Source organism: Rattus norvegicus, chromosome 16 (assembly GCF_021556685.1).
Source record: "Rattus norvegicus strain SHRSP/BbbUtx chromosome 16, alternate assembly SHRSP_T2T, whole genome shotgun sequence".
Lineage (NCBI taxonomy): Eukaryota > Metazoa > Chordata > Mammalia > Rodentia > Muridae > Rattus > Rattus norvegicus.
Window position 1 is genome coordinate 38,876,849 of NC_141549.1, and position 15,141 is coordinate 38,891,989.

General features: G+C 44.7%; 2 protein-coding genes and 1 long non-coding RNA gene across 10 annotated transcripts in view; all 3 read left to right on the forward strand.

Moving 5' to 3' along the window:
- Erich1 (glutamate-rich 1) overlaps window positions 1–15,141 on the forward strand; it is a gene marked incomplete at its 5' end in the record, with an annotated part of 52,793,804 nt that overhangs the window by 8,006,289 nt on the left and 44,772,374 nt on the right.
- Window positions 1–15,141, forward strand: part of Galnt7 (polypeptide N-acetylgalactosaminyltransferase 7) — a 124,292-nt gene that overhangs the window by 381 nt on the left and 108,770 nt on the right. For 2 of the 9 annotated variants that reach the window (XM_087588032.1, XM_087588031.1), the window contains exon 1: window positions 75–991. The gene's annotated coding sequence lies outside the window, so the exon portion shown is untranslated. 9 annotated transcript variants of the gene reach the window in all.
- On the forward strand, window positions 5,532–9,391 carry LOC148000527 (uncharacterized). Its single transcript, XR_015639814.1, has 4 exons — window positions 5,532–5,589; window positions 6,111–6,223; window positions 7,790–8,181; window positions 8,574–9,391. It is a non-coding gene; the product is annotated as an uncharacterized LOC148000527 (long non-coding RNA).

Here is a 15,141-nt window from a genome sequence, read left to right on the forward strand (position 1 = left end):
CCTGGCCGCCCCTTCCTCCCGCGCGTCCCCGCCCCGGGTTCAGCGCCGTCACCCGCGCTACTGCTGCTGCTGCCGCTGCCGCTGCCGCCGCGGCGGCGACCAGGCGGCTAGGCGGCCGCTCAAACGCCGCGACTACCGGGGCGCAATCGCGGGACAGAGTCGGCTCCGGGGAGCCGAGGCTGGTCGATGTCCCACTCGGAGCTGCGACCCCCGCGCTAGCGGCGGGCGGGCGCGGGGTTGGTCCGAACTGCGGCCTGTGGCGCGTGCAGGCCTGAAGGAGGCGAGATGCCGGCGCCGCCGCTGTGGTCCGGTGGAGCAGGCCCTGCGGTCCAGCCTCTCCTGTGGTCCCGCCCAGTCCGGGTGCTCGCCGGGGGGGCGCCCCCAGCCTGCTCGCCTCGGGCTCCAGCCCACGGCGCCGCCTCCCCGCAACTCCCGTGGCCAGGAGCCGGGTGCGACGTGTTGCAGAGGCCTCGCCCCGCATCCCTGTCCCTTCGATTCCCGGACAGGGTGAGAGACGCGTCCCCACCCGCATCGGCGTCCCCGCACCCGGACGCTGGGGATCCCGTCCGCCCGCCCGCCCACTACGCTGCCTCGTCCTGCGGATCGAGAGCTGTCCGCCCTTCCCGGGCCCTAGCTGAGCTGCTCCAGCCGAGGACCTAACTTGTGCCGGCTCCTGGCCGCCCCTCGCTGCCTGCTCCATCAGCTTGACGCCGAGAGGCGCGCTCCGCTGGGACGCATCCGTCTGCCGCCCTCGGCGCTTGGCGTTAGCCTTGACAGTGCCTGGCTTTGAGGGTTTAGTCAGGCTGCTCGGAACTTTAGTTACCGGGATCCGGCCACTGTGCTACGCTCACCGGGCAGTTGGCGGCGCGAACTGCTCCGCTCCTACTTCCCCAGCTTGACCCCCAGCCCCCACCCTCAGCATGGCGAACCGTTACACCCGCCTCGAGTTCCTCATCCTCTGAGCCCTCCAAGCCCACAGGCTCGAGTCCAGGTTAGACTTAGAAGGGAGTGGAAGACACTAGGAGTTCCGGACACAGGATCTGGGTAGCCGTGGGAGGAATCTCTAAGAAAGTGCCTTTTGCAAAATCAGAGTTGCATCTACACGATCACGATCACGATCACGCCAACTTTACTTTTGGAAAGTTAGCGTCAAGAAGTTGAGGGGGCAAAGGCTTGTGATGACCTTCCAAGAATAAGGCTTACGACACAACTTAATCTGTAAATTGCAGTACCTGAGGCTGGCTTTACTGAATTGGAGTCCAACCTTAATTGTCTAAATTGAAACAATTTTTCCTTTTCACTGTGTTTGGAGTGAATTTTTTTGAATACATTTTTTGCTCTTAAACTGATTTGATGAGATGAATATTGAAATTGATTTTTTTCAAGTCATCAAATGCTCTTTTATGTAAAAGCATTATATGATGTTGGAAACCCTAAGCCCCATTTTTCTGAGAAGGAAATTGAAAACCTGCCAAAACTAGTTAGTTTTAAATGTCCTGTACTTCTTAACCTTTTGAAGCCATGATTGGACCTAGCAAAGTGGAGCCTGCCTGTAATCCCAGTTGAAGAAAGTCATAGTTAAATTCAAGGACAGTTAGGGCTATATGAGACTCTAGTCTCAAAAAACTGGAAAAAGAACTGGGGTGCATCATAATATCTTTCCAGGTAGTTTATTAGTGTTGACATGTAATAAACTATAGTCTATCAAGTGGACATAGCTTAATTTCTTGTCCAATTTATTTGATAAGTTTGTCAATGGACCTGGTATAACGTCATTTTCTATAATTTGCCCAAGATAGACAAAGATTTTCCAAGATTTACCAGCACAGTATTAAAAAGAATGCTTACGTATCAGAAGACATTAATAACTTACGAGCAAATAGTAAACTAAAGCAATTTAAGGTGTCAGATGTCACAAGAGTGTTCATCAGGGGCTGTTTCTTCCCTCTGATCAAAGGGAACCTGAAGGTTCTTGAGACCCAGTGCTGGGGGGAGAGTTAGGGAAGATTCAGATGCTGAGTCCCCAAGTCCTGGGTTTTTCCTCTACCTTGTGGTACTTTTCTGTTGTGGTCGCTTCTCTTTCTTGGATGTGGGACTATATGTGGTCTCTTTTGATCCCTCCAGAAGGCCTGAGCTAGGCCAGAACAATCCACCTTATCAAATGAAAGTTATGCCCCTCCTACCGGATATGCCTGTGGCTCTGTCTAGCCAGGGCCACTTGTGTCTTGAACTGTTGTTATTACTGGAACTAAAGAGTACTTTGAAAATGTCTTTGCTTTAATTTTGTAGAGCAGTGGGGTGAAGCCAAAATTCTCTCTTCTGAGCCACTTGGTGTTTCTCTGGGGTGAATGATATTTTAAATGACCTTACCATTTCAATCTGACTTTGGTTTTATGTTTTGTTTTTGTTTTGGAGAAAGGATGTCTTGTTGCCCAGGCTGGTCTTGATTTCTGTATGTAGCTGAAGATGACCTTGAACCCGATCCTTCTGCCTCTACCTCTTTGAGTGCAGGTATTATAGTCATGTATCACCATGCTGGAAGTGTGCCAGGGAATCTTTTGCATGGTTAGCAAGCATGTTGTCAACGGAGCTATGTCCATAACTCTATTACACGATCATTTTTGTTGATACAATCCAGCATTTGTGAATGGCTGCTGTATACTAGGTACAGTGCTGACTATTTAAGGAAACACTTCTTGCTTTAGTTTCACAGGTCTTGCAACCTGGTGAGAAAAACACATGTTATCAAACCTTTGCAAATATACAAATACAATTGTGCTATGAAAGAAACACATGAATACACTTGTGTTCTGAAGGAAAACCTTGGGAGGTAAGAAAATGGAGAGGTTTGAGTATGCAAATCTTATTTAAATAACTGACTTTTGAGCTGAAATTTAAAGGTTTGAACAGGAGTAGTTGTTGAAGTGGGTGTGAGACAGAGCAGACCTGAGAGGAGCAGCAGGTGCAAAGGGTCTGAGACCTGAAGTAGCAAGGACGAGGTGAGAAACTGCAAGGTCAATGTATGGAAACACAGAGAGTGTCTTAGCTAGGGTTTCACTGCTGTGAAGAGACATCATGACCAAGGTAACTCTTATAAGGACAACGTTTAATTGGGACTGCCTTACAGGTTCAGAGGTTCTGTCCATTATCATCAAAGTGGGAGTATGGCAGCATCCAGGCAGGCATGGTGCAGGGGGAAGGAGCTGAGTTCTACATCTTCTTTTGAAGGTCTCTAGGAGAAGACTGGCTTCTGGGCAGCTAGGATGAGGGTCTTAAAATCTGTGCCCACAGTGTCGTACTTCCTCCAACAAGGCCACACCTCTGAATAGTGCTGCTCCTTGGGCCAAGCATATTTAAACCACCACAGAGGGTGATACTAAACAGAATGATACTACAGACAGGCTAGGTCTGTGGACCGCACTAAGAGTTTACATCTTAAGTGTAGGAAGCCATTGAGGAATGTAAGCATGAATGACATTCATGTTTCAGGAAAGATCATTGTAGCTCCCTGCAAGGAAGTATGCATGCGTGCATTGGTTTGTAGAATAGGTGACAGGTGTCCCATAGTAACAGTTTGGGTCACACATGACATTGGCCAGATGGTTTTGAGATGATGTAAATTCTAGTGCAACCAGAGATGTAAAGGCCCCAAGATTGGGAAGGTGGGCATGGAGGAGATGTGAAGAAGTGTAGAATCATTGTTAGCGCTAGGACAAGCTGAGAAGACAAAGCTGTGCATTCTGTTTGCAGTTTATGAGTATCCATATTTGTAATGGACAGTTTGAGGTCATCACTTATTAAGTAAAACTGGTGTCTTCCAGAGAGACACCATATTCCCCAGGTGTTTCCCCTGACTGTTTTCATGCTAAGTCATAAACTCAGAAGAGAAAGGTTTGTAGTGGAAATGTTGACAGGCCTTTGCTTTAGAGCATCTGTTCAGATGTGCAGTATTGGGGAAACGTGTGTGCGAATTGATTTTCTGTGCAGATACCAAGGCACCTAAGTTCAGGGCATTCTCAATAACTCAGCCACTAATGCTCTGCAAGAGGTTTTACGGGATAAGCATGGTGGGAAGATGAGAGGGGTCCAGCTTGGTTGGGCATTGGTGCACAGACCGACTTGTCAAGTTCCAGGGCATTTTAGCACAGTGAGGTTGAGTTCTTCACCGAGAGACTTGTAGATGCTTTGTGTGAAACCATTACTTACCAAGAGCCTTCAGTGACCCTCACCCAGCTACACGGGCCACAGGCCTTAGAAAATCCCCCCCCCCGCCCCGCCGGAGCTGAGGACCTAACCCAGGGCAAGCGCTCTACCACTGAGCTAAATCCCCAACCCCCAAATCTTTGTTTTCTTAGCCACTTTCAAGCTTCCACTTACCAGGTCCCACATGGGAATAGAAACCCCAGGTTATTAATTCTAAAACATCTGAGTTTACAGATTAACAGCCTCTGTGTGTGTGTGTGTGTGTGTGTGTGTGTGTGTGTGTGTGTGTGTGTGTGAGAGAGAGAGAGAGAGAGAGAGAGAGAGAGAGAGAGAGAGAGAGGCCCCCCTTTTTTAAACCTTCAGAACACTGAGTACTTCAGAGGCAGAATTCTTGTTCCCTGATCATAGCCCATCTCTCTGTCTCTGTCTGTCTGTCTCTCTCTCCTTGGTGCTGAATTTACAGAAGATACTGGTCAAGTTCGTTTTTGGTTAAATAACATAAAGTGATGTGCTGCCTTTGTAGTGGTCCCTCTGTAAGACCAAGCATTTATTTAGTAGATCCCCCCCAAATTGCTGTATGTGTTGATTCTGTGGGAAGGTTCTCTATTGAGTGGTCTTAGTCAGGCTGGGTATCACCCTGCTTTCAGATGCTCCTTCCTTTCCCACTTAGGCTTTATAGAGGCTGCTCAGAGGATACCAAGTACAAGTCCATGTTCTCCTATCTGGCAGAAAAAGAAACTAAAGAAGCAAAGCCACGCCATGAGCAAACAACAGGAGGGCATCTCAAGGCCGTGCCCTACTTTGTTTTTTCGTTTCTTTGTTAGAAACCAGGCCCCAAAATATTTGTGTTTCAGCTTAAACTTGATACACGTTGTAGACTCCATTCGTGAGGGAAGGGAAGGCAAGAACCTGGAGGCAGAGAGTGAAGTAGAATGTTGGAGAAAGGCTGCGTACCGGCTTGCTCTCCAGGCTCCCCTGCTTCCTAGGATCAGGAGCAGCGCTGTTCACTGTGGACTGGCACTCCGGCTCCCACACCACATTAATCATCAATCTAGAAAACACCCCCATAAATGTTCCCACAGGCCGGCCTGGTGGAGGTATTTTCTCAATTGAGGTTCAAGTTGACAAACAAAAAACCTAACCAGCACAAACTGTTCTTGTTAGACCCTGGTGGAGAAGGCTTAAAAACTGCCATGTGTGGAGTGCGTACGTGTCAGCAAAGGAGTGAGAACAGTTGAGCAGCGAGCGATTGGCCTTGGATCTCTACTTTGGTAGGCCAGCCGTGTGGAATGGGAGATAAGAGAGGGGTCGGGGTGCAGCCTCAGGCTGTAGTGAATTGGAGAAAGAGAAAGGAATGCAGGGGAATGGGAAGCAATTTTTCAATTGGTGAGCAACTGTTTGCAAATTCTAACTTAGTAGTTATACATAAAGGGAAAAAATTAGTTGGTCAGCAGAATGTGACTAGCTGAGTGCAGGGAAATTATGATCATTCAGCTTCAAAGTAGAAAGTAGGTAATTGTCTTTGTTCAGATTTTGAATGCTAATTCTTACTCCTTGAGAACAGAACGAATATGTAATCTGACAAAGGAAAGTCGCAAAATAAAGCATCTAGATTTCTAGTGTGCAGTTGATGAAGGTCACAGATATATATATATATATATATATATATATATATATATATATATATATAAAATCTGTGTATATACATACACACATTTATATATGTGTATGTGTATGTATGTAAGTGTATGTATATGTGGTACAAAAGGGGAAAGGTAAAAAAGTGGAATGTCTGCTAATGTTGACAGATTATGTTAGGAAGAATTGGGAGCCAATGCCGTTGGGGGTGGGGATGGGAGTATGAAGGGTGTCCAGGTATTATATTCTGGGACTTTGAATTGAATCAGGGACACACAAGTAAAGATAGACATGAGAAGTTTATTGGAAAGAAAAAAGGCACTCCTGGAGATTGGAATGAGCTGATGAGCTGGGACACAAACATGCAGAAGCTCTGCCCCACGTAAGTTCTGACTGTTACCTTCTCTGCACAGCACACACCTTCTCCTAAGCATGTGTGTTATGTGTGGGCTTCTCTCCCACATGCTGCCTGTTGCCTCGTAGCTCAGGTGTGGAAGAGTTTCCAGTTTTTCTCTGCCAACTGGTTTTTCTCATATGTCAATCTTAATACCTCTCTGTCCACACCCCTCGTCTCTTGTTGCAATATAGTAAACATGATACCCATCCAGCAGTTGTCTCTTCCAGTTTTGAGTGTTTGTTAAATGTTATTCATTGCCGTAGGAGTTAGAGATGGTATACAACAGAGAAGGTAGTAAACTGTGACATAGTAAAGACGTTTTAAAGGCTTGGCCTGATAGCCACATAGTAGTAAATTTGTGTGTGTGTGTGTGTGTGTGTGTGTGTGTGTGTGGATGTGTAAGACACATCCACACACACACACAGAGAGAGAGAGAGAGAGAGAGAGAGAGAGAGAGAGAGAGAGATTAACTAGGCCTCTTAACATCTCCCTACCTCCAACTTCCATTTGTTCAAAATGATGTATTGAATTGAGGCCTTCCTGCGTACCCCTGGGCTGTACTGTGGAGACATTGAAACGTCAAGGATGTTAGGCCTGTTCTAAGGAGAAGAGCTGTGCAACTATGTAGCAGCTACAAAAAGATCTTTAAGGAGCTGTTCTAGGTTAGGTGAAAGTTGAGAGGGAAAACAAAAAGCATGGCATTTAAATAGTTGTAGGATGACAATGGGATTAGATCAAGTAGAGGGGCAAGAAAGAACGTTCTAACGAAACAGACACTGACAAAAGCATACCATCTTTTATTGGTGAGGAGTGGCGGATTATGATTGGAGAAGAGAGTTCTGAACACATTTTGAAGGGAATTGAATGAAGGGCTATGGAGCTGGGCGGGGTTTTATTGATTTAACATCTCGGGTAGCTGTGGAGGCTTTTGAGATTGAAGAGACGGTGACATTTACTTATCAACTCTTACTCTACGGGTATTTCAAATATTTACTAAACGTCTACTAAATGCTTTCTCTTGCTCTAGGCGTTGGCCGTGCTATACAGTATTAAGCAGTAACAACCGTGGCTAACGTGTATTGGATTCTTACTATGGATCAGGCATGGATATTCTATATGCTGCGTTAGTTGTGACAACCTTTGAATGCCAGTTTGATCTAACCCAGCTCTGTCGACGAAGCTGCTGCAGCGAGCCCTTCATTCAGAATTGTTCCCTTAGCAAGCAGCAGTGTCTACTCTCAACTGTGCTAACTTGAGAGTTAGGATCACAGCATTTTCATCACTGACAGAATACCTAAGCTAAACAAGGAAGAGGGATTGGTTTTGACTCACAGTGTCAGTGCTTCAGTGTCATGGGAGGGAAAACAGGTGGAGGAGACTAACTCACACTGCTGTCAAGGAAGCAGCGGGTGGATGGATGACAGTACAGGAAGTGTCAGGGCAAGATACGGTCGGTCCTGAAGGGCATGACCCACTGCCCTGCTTCTCTATCTAGGTCCTACATCCTACCTCTTATCACCTCCAATTATTGACATCATATGTATTTGGCAGGGAATTCATCCTCTGAGCCCTTGGATTCATTCAACCCCCAGTCGTTCGGTTGCTCTGGTGCTAGCCAAGCCCCTGATACATGGGGACGCTCTACATTCAAACTTCAACACTTACCCTTCACCTCCGATTTTAACATGCTCAGATGGTGTATATGGAAAAGGTGATCTGCAAACAATAGAGTTTCAGACAAACTCCATGCAATACCGGATAGGGTGAATGAACGCAGAGGATCCTTTGGGATGAATGGCCAGGAAGACTCGAGAGCTGAAGGCCGAGGAATGACTTTAAGCCTGCCTTGTGAATCTGAAGTGTGTGTGTTCCAGGTAGAGGGAACAAGAAGTGCAAACTCCTCAAGTCTGAAGTGAAGCTGGAGTGTTCTGAGAAATAGAAAGGTCAGTGTATCTCGAGTGTCTCCCTTGAAAAGAGTATAGAACTTGATGAACTTAGAGATGTAGCCAGAGCCCTTGCCTGCAGTGTAGGTCGAGTGCTCTGTTACTAAAGTGATTGTTTCACTTTCTATCCTTTGTCCTTCAGCCATTATTACCCTTTCCCTTTAGAGTGTCCTGGGTTGCAGGATAAACAGATGACTATCTCAGTTACTAGCTGTGGCTTTAGATAAATAGAATGGCACACACACACCCCAGACAGATGTGCCAGCCAGATGTCAACAGCTGCAGTGGCCAAGATAAGAACTATATTAGCCGACCCCACTAGGGCTTGTGGGATCTCAGAGAACCAGCATCTAGATGAATTGGAGCTGCACGGTGCTTTTTTTTTTTTAAAGGGGATGAGTTGGATATACCATGACAAGGACGCAGGAACAAAGTGTGCAAAAACATGAAAGACCACAGCCAGTCCTGGAGAGTCTACAGAAATGAGCCTTGAAAGACGGAATGATAGGTACGGTTAGAGCTGGGAGATAAGGAAAAATCTGGAAGCAGAGTGCAGGCTAAATGCTAGTGGGAGATTATCATCTCTATAGGCTAGGATGCGCCTTACCCAGGAGAGGGGCCCAGAGACTGAAACCAGGGTGACATTACAGGAGTAGAACTGCTTAAGAGGAGGACGAGTGCTTGATGGAATGAAAAGAGGATGCTGATGTCTTCACGACTACAGCCGAGTAGTGCGAGTAGTGCTCTTAGAGAAGCACGGAAAAGATAACATAAGGGCCATCAGCAGACTCACAAGCCACAGTATTGACACAGGCTGGATCAGCAAAACATGGCAGTGGTGGTGGAAACACTACCTCCCAGGGAAGCGCCCTGTAGTGTTTCAGTCAAGAGAGGGAGGGGCTGTGTAACATCTTTAGCAAATCTCAGTAAACAGCGAGACTTAAAACCTGGCTCACATGAAGAAGCTGAAGTGCTGAGAAGTTCATTCCAGGAAATACATGGAGGAGCTGGAGTATTGCTAGAAAGCTTCTACGTACAATTGTAGAGGGACACAATGGTTGTCTCCAGTAAAGAGTCTACCTCCCCCTGTAAACGATTGTCTGTGTATAGACATGCATGTGCATTCTAAGTTGATGTGTATCTGTAGTTGTGATAACGTGATAATTCATAGACTAAAAATTATGAGAATAAATTAGGCGTTTTGTGCTTTTCAATCAAGAACTATGATTTTTAAAGCTGTCTAAAAAGTCATTTTAATGTTTAAGTTGGAAAAGAAATTTGATGCCAAGAATATCAGGCCAAGTATCATATCTGTTTGTACATTTAGAGGTGGGGGAGCAGAATTGAAAAACTGGGCTTGGCATTTCAGCAGTCTGGTTTTGGGGGTGAGGGGAATTTTAATAGAACATTCTGGTTTTCAAGACGAGATTTACCGTTTCATTCTAATTTAGTCCTGTGAGCCTTGAGAGCAACAGAGAACTTGAACAGCAACTACCCAGGGCTTCCTAAGCCCCTTAGAAGGAGGAAGAGCTAACTTGCAGTTACTCCATTTGCTAAGAATCCTGACTATTTGAAATGAGAAATGTTCTTCTTCCTGCCCCATTATACATTCCCCTCGAGCTCCCCAGCCTTCATTGGAGCATCACCCGGAGAAGCATTTGACATGCCACCAGGGAAACCTGCTTCAGTTCACCGAATCTGAGAACCAGCACCCTGAGACTTGGGGGAAAAAATTAACTTTGCGTTATCTAATTAGGTTTATGGGATTGCTACAGAGTAGCCCTGCTTCTCAAATCTAGAAGGCACAATTAACTGCAGTACTACATCAATACCAACGAGGCTGCTGATGGGCTTCTAAGCAATGCAATTGGAATTTGTTATTACCAAGATTTTTTTTAAAAAACTGGCAAATTAAAATTAAATCACACATTGCTGGGAACCATTCTGCAAGAGAATAGGTGCTCTAATCTTTTTTTTTTCATCTTTTAATTTTTATTGATTCTTTTGGTTTCAGGATACATTTAGCCACAAGAGGTATGATACTCTCTTTAATAGCAAGCTTACATAGTTAATAATTGTTTGACTTAGATGTAATTTCAGCATCTGTAGAATTTTTTAAGGGGTGTGTGTGTGTGCACCTGCACGCGTGCGAACATGCAGGATTTTGTTTATGTACACTTGTGCGTGTTTAGTTCCCTAGAGGCCAGAAGAAGAGAGCAGATCCCCCGGAAATGGAGTTACAAGTGGCTATGTGCTGCGAACTGAACTCTGGTCCTCTGCAAGAACAGCATGTGTTCTTAACTACTGAGCAGTCTCTCCAGCCCTTCTTTTAGGAAATCACTTTATCATATGCTGTAAGGTTTACATGTGTGTACACGCACTATGTCTGTGCCTTACACGAGAGCTTGGGATCAAACAGTCACTCGCAGGGAAACCACCTATGATGGTTTTGTCAATGAGATTAGATTGACATATGCATTTGTTTCAGGCGTTATCTTAGGTGTCTTAATCAGCAATTCTCAACCTGTGAGTCTCAATCCCCACAGGGATTCCAAATCAGATATCCCACATATCAGATATTGATTTATGGTTCATAACAGTAGCAAATTACAGTTATGAAGAAGCAATGAGATATATGGTTGGGAGTCACTACAGTATAAGGAACTGTATTTAAGGGTCACAGCGTTAGAAAGGTTGAGAAACACTGGTATTAATTGATGTGGGAAGGACCCAGCCTGAAATTGGGCCATGTTATCCGTGGGTTTGGCTCCTGATTTGTGTGAGAGTGGAGAGAGGCATTCATTCACTCATCCTCTTTGCTTCCGACTGTGGCTGTGATGAGACCGTGTTAAGTTCCTGTTGCCTGGATTTCTCTACTATCATGGACTGTGCCCTGGGATTGTGAGCTAAAATTAGCCCTTTCGCCCTTGGGTGACGATATCAATACAGCCTCTTTGTACCTAGGCTAAGTAGCTTTTTTTAAGCACAGACTAGAAAGGTGCAGTTACATATTATAAAAATAATCCTAAGACCTGTGCTTGGAGTACTCTGAAAAGTCTTGGTCCAGCATTATTTAGTTACAGTCTACATTATAAAAAAACCTATTGAGTTTGAGGTACATATTTCATATACATTTTTCATTTTTTTTTCTTATCTTTTTTTCGGAGCTGGGGACCGAACCAGGGCCTTGCACTTGCTAGGCAAGCACTCTACCACTGAGCTAAATCCCCAACCCCTTTCATATACATTTTAAGAAGGTTTTTTATTTTTATATGTGTGTGTGATTCTGTGCATGCGTGGACACAGGTATATGGGGTTGCCCTTGGGGACATAAGAGAGTATCGGATCCCCCGAAGCTGGAGCTGCAGGCAGATGTGAGCATACAGATTGGGTGCTAAGACTTGAACTTCTGTCCTTGTGAAAGCAGCTAGTGCTCTTAACTCCTGAGTCATCTCTCCAGCCCCTCATGTACGTGTGCATTGGGATCTACTGTCTGGCGAACAGTGCAGCATCTAACTCTGGGGCGGAAGTAGACCATCAGTACGCTGAAGTGCTCAGGCAGGTGAGGGTTTGCAGCTGCCTGTGAGAATGTGCAGGTATAGGACATGGCAAGAGAGAACCCCAAGTGCATCCTAATTGTTTTAGGTTTGTAGTTCATAGTCTGTTACACAAACATGTTAAAACCTGGTAAGATTCAGTCAATTAAGAAATTGTATTTCTTTACCACTGCTGCCATGAAAAACTATGCATTTGTGAGTGAATATTTCTTTCTCCTAGAATATATTATATTGTACTACAATTCTTTGTCATCTGCAGCCTGTTCACATGGAAAATGTACATTTGGTGCAGCCGTTAAAAAACCTGTCTGAGATCTGTTTTCCATTGGACTTTGTTGGTTTTAAGACAGGATCTTATGTATCTCACGCTGGTCTGAATGCTGACGATGGATGGCTTGAGTGCTGGTCCTCCTCTCTGTGACTCTTGAGTGCTGAGCTTACAGGCGTGCCACCCACCACACCTGGTTTATACAGCCTTGGGGAGCAGACCCGGCCTAGCTTCGTGCAGCCTAGGCAATCACTGTACCAACTCAGCCCCAGCCCTAGGAGACAGGTTTCCTTGTGCTGATGTGCAATGGCCGAAATATCTATAACTTGTGCAGTTTTATTCCTGTGGCAAACTCGGCATTTTGCTGTATAACTTTTGTTAGATAATTTGATTATTATGCTTCTTAAAATTCAACTAATCCCTGAGAAATAATCTTTTAATCTCTAATACAGCAAGGTAAGCTATGTAAGTCTCAGCACTGGCTTTCTTTACAATCCTGTTTGAAAGGTTTTACATCTTTCCTCTTGAAAGAACTCATTTAAAACCCCCTGTTCCAGCAGCTACTAATTCTTGCCAGGATGATTTAAAATGAATAAAAAGTCCATTAGGTTTTTGGCAAATATGTTCTCAATTATGATGTAGAATAAATGACTGCAGAGTGCTTTTTGGAATAGTGGAGAAGAAACGACTGAGCTGTTAGGACTTTGTACATTACGAGTTTTCCACTGTGATAGATGTTTCGTTTTATAAGCTAAAAGATAACCAAGACTGGGACTTGGGTAAGTTGAAATTTTATTTCAGCATTTAAGCTGTGGATTGCTAGATCAAGGTCATGCAGATGTGCCATTTATTTAATTGTGCTTCCTAGTACCATGGCCTCAGAGGAAATTCTAAAGCCAGTCTCTGTCTGAGAAGGTTGGACGAAGGTGTTTCTATCGTTGCTGGCAATTAAATTTGCCTACAGTACCCTAAATAATAGTAGTAAAGGGGGAAAAACATGTTCAGCAAATAGCTTTCTAAAATCCTCTCTTCTAAAAGAGGATGGTCTTTAAATATTAGTATTTTAAAGAAATATATTTTCTGTGTGAATTGATAACCCCATTCTTGTAGCCAACATTCAGACTGAAAACATAGCACACGTAACATTTTTATCTTAAAATAAGTACAGGATACACAAAGCAGAGTACAGTTTTGAAGGACAGCATCAGTCTGCAGAGACAAAAGTGCCTCACCCTTTCCCAAACCTTGATGCACGAAGTACGAAGTGTCAGGTCTGTATATCTGTATTCCATGTGTTTATTCTCGGGTTGCCTTTTTCCAGTGTTATACTTGAAAATTGGAAGAGATTTCTATAAACACAGGTTCATTTTGTTTTCCATTAATTACCATCACAGAAACAATGCAAGCTATTCCCCTGACTCTGCTGAAGAAAATCCCAGCCAGAGTCTAATGAATAGATTCACTGTAGTACAATCATGGTTCATAAGAGACGGTTATATTATCCTTGACTTCTATTCAATTAACTGGTTATGCTCAGCAAAAAAATGAATGTTCAAGTTTTCCTTATAGGGCTGGGGAATGGTTCAGTGAGGAAACTGCTTGCTGTGCAGTCATGAGGTTCCACGTTTGAATCCCCAGGTCCCTGCAAAGCCAAGTGTGACACAGCCCAAGTCATTTCTTAATCCCAGTTCCCTTAGGGCGAGATGGCAAGCAGGCAGAAGCCCTGTAAAGCGTGATCCAGCCAGCAGGAGACTGCCTCAAACCAGGTGGGAGCAAGGGCTGATAGCTGACACTGTCCTGACCTCCATGTGCACTCCATTTGATGTGCGCATTGAGGCAGGCTCTCCCTCTTTCCCTCCTCCTCCACCTATGTGCATGTGTGCTTACACACACACACACACACACACACACACACACACACCCCTTGTATGTGTATATCGGCAATAATCACATTCTAAAGATCAAGCGAATGGCTTGAAGCATTCTGATTCACACCCACTTTTAACTTACGGGCACTTGTATTTAAAAGGAAGCATGTCTCGTGTATGTTAAAATACCTGATACATTTCAGAAAGAACGAAAGGTTGTTTTTATAAATAAATAGATCCCTTTTTTTTTGAGATACAGCAGAGATAATATGTATTCAGTGCAGTTTTTGGTTTCGAATGGATTGAAATACCTTCCCTGTTGGCCCCTCAGTACTCATGAAAAGGACTGCCATTTGGTTAGCTAGTTCTTTGTTTCCTTCCTCTGCCGAACGGTTGATTCTCTGATTGTGAGGCCTGCCCTTGAGTAGTTGGTCAGTTTCTTTGGGTCATGTGAGAAAGAGTCTTTCAAAGGCTGGCGTGTAGTGGAGTTGTGTGGTGGTTGAGGTAGAACGTCCAGACCTGCCGTCCGGGCACAGTGTGCCTCTGAGTTTGGAGCCTTGCTTACGATTGCCAAACATGGACACAGAGAAGTACACTTTTCTGTGTCTCTGTCTCTCTCTCTCTCTTCCTGATTCTTTTTAATTAAAGATAACTGAACCTTATAACTCTGCTCATGAACCAGTGCTAATGAGAGAATGAAGTTTCATTTCTAAAATTGAAGATAATGAACCTTTTCAAGTTTTGCTGTATGTAGTCTCCGCATTCCCGCCACGTTGTACTGCTGACACATGCCTCACTTAAAACACACACACACACACACACACACATATACACACACACACACACACACCAGTAGTTTTCGTCTTGTGAAAAGCACAGTGCTGTGAGGGAGGGAGTCCTGCATTGACTAGGGGAAAGGTTGGAGGTAGATTTTTCTTTTCCAACACAAATCCTTTTTGTCAGAGAACTGTGGCTTTTCCTGGGTTGACAAGGGTATAATTTTAAACCACCGCACATATGCAGCAATGAAAATCAAATCAAATTTAAATTTCTAAGTAGACTGTCTTCCTGATAGTATCTTTTGAAACTGATTTAGAATAGCAGTGCTGGAACTTTGAAGTCTTGGCACTCTGGAGCCTGGGCATCGCTGTTGAATTGGCTTCTCTCCCCCTGCCAGCCCCTTCAGCAGCCCCCCCACGTCAGCTATCTAAGCGTAGGTCCACTTGCCACAACAGTTTTCTGCAGGAACTGTGTCTTAGAGAGTACA